The sequence below is a fragment of the Acanthisitta chloris genome, unplaced genomic scaffold (assembly GCF_000695815.1).
Source record: "Acanthisitta chloris isolate BGI_N310 unplaced genomic scaffold, ASM69581v1 scaffold7808, whole genome shotgun sequence".
Taxonomy (NCBI): Eukaryota; Metazoa; Chordata; class Aves; order Passeriformes; family Acanthisittidae; genus Acanthisitta; species Acanthisitta chloris.
The window spans coordinates 7825-9450 of NW_008685283.1; positions in this window are offsets into that span (position 1 = coordinate 7825).

Genomic DNA, 1626 nt, shown 5'->3' on the forward strand with positions numbered 1-1626 from the left:
CAGCCCTGGCTGCTGAGCCCAAATTGCTGGCTCAGGGGCCACTTGCCCCTGCAGCACCTAATGTGCTGAGCCCAGGGCACACAGCTCAGGGATGAAGTCCACCCAGCTCCATCCATCCCCTTTGGCAGCCTGCTGGAGCCCAGCCACCCCCTCCCAGCACTGTCCTGTCCCCACGGTGCAGCTGGGCACCCCAAGCCCTTGCACGACACCGCAGCATCAGGGGCTTGCTCGAGGTTGCCTGAGCCCACCAACCCCTTCATCCTTTCTGCCACTGGCAGATCCCTGCCTGGTACAGAGACACATGTTCCAGCAGCCCAGTGACACAGAGCTGGGCATCTGAGCCCCCACACAGCCCCACCTGCATGGACACCCAGCGTGGAGTCTGCCCAGCACAGAGCACAGGAGTTTAAGCCCATGGTGCTGTGGCTCAGGAACACTATTTGAGGTATAGTTACACTCTGTGTAGGAGGTCTGTGCTGAAAGGGTTTACTTCCAAGGGACCTTCAGCTGGTGGATGGGTCATGCTGGAACCCCTGAAGGTGCTACGGCCACTGGGGAACCCATGCTGAAAAAACACTGTTCTAAACCTTTGACTCTCCCTGCACATAGGAAACATTGTACCTCTATTGTTCACTAAAAATGTGTATTTCATCCCAGCAGATCTGTCTCACCTCAGCCTGGGGATTGCAGAAGGTTCTATGGGTTGCTTCCTTTAGGAAGCTGCAAAACAAATGTTTTTGCATTACATTTTCATGAATTGTAAGTGGAATTTTTGGAAAGAAGGTCGTAAGATGCTTGTTTTCTTGAACAAAGGCTTTGCTCTTTTTCTCTTGAAACCCAATGTGCAACTTTATGCATTTGTTCACCTGCCCAGGAGTAGGAAACAGAAAGGTGACACAGCCACAAAAGCAAACAGCTCTTTATCTCACCTGGTGTTAAAGGAGCCATGATTGTTTTAATGTCTTGAATTTGAGTGTCAGGTGAAAAGGTTTGGGGATCAGTTCATTACTGTGCCCCTGTTTTTATTGAACAATAGATGATTTATCACCAAATAACACAAACTTCATTTCACCAATTCAGGCACTGAAGGGGAAAAAAAGAAGAACCCAGAAGAACAAAGTAGTAAATGCCTTTCTCCTCCGTCCCCAGCCTCTGTCTAAGCCAAATACCAATCCCCTCCCTGTCCTAATCTCTGCTTTCCCCATTTTCATCACACACTACATCCAGGGCATCCCAATCCCTCCCTGGAAGCAAGGGTGGCTCGGAGGGTGGTGCTGGGTGCCTACATCACTCAGTCCTGCTTACTGTGTCCAAGAGCTCCCAGGTGGGCAGGCTGCCACTGTCCTGCCCAGGAGGGGTGACCCAGCCTGCAGGCTCCTCAGCAATCAGCACCTGCCCTCTTCCTCACCTGCCAGGAGGACTGAGGGGCCAGGCAGGTGCTTCCCACCTGCCAGAGCTCAGTCACCCCAGGTGGCAGCACCAGTTTCGGAGCTGGACAGAATCCATTCTGACCAGCCTGGGGCAGTTTGTGGTTTCCTCCTGCCCAGGTCTCCCTGCCAGGCTAAATCTGCCCTTCCCACCCTATAACCACCACAGGTGGACAGCAGGAGCACTTCCTTATCCTTG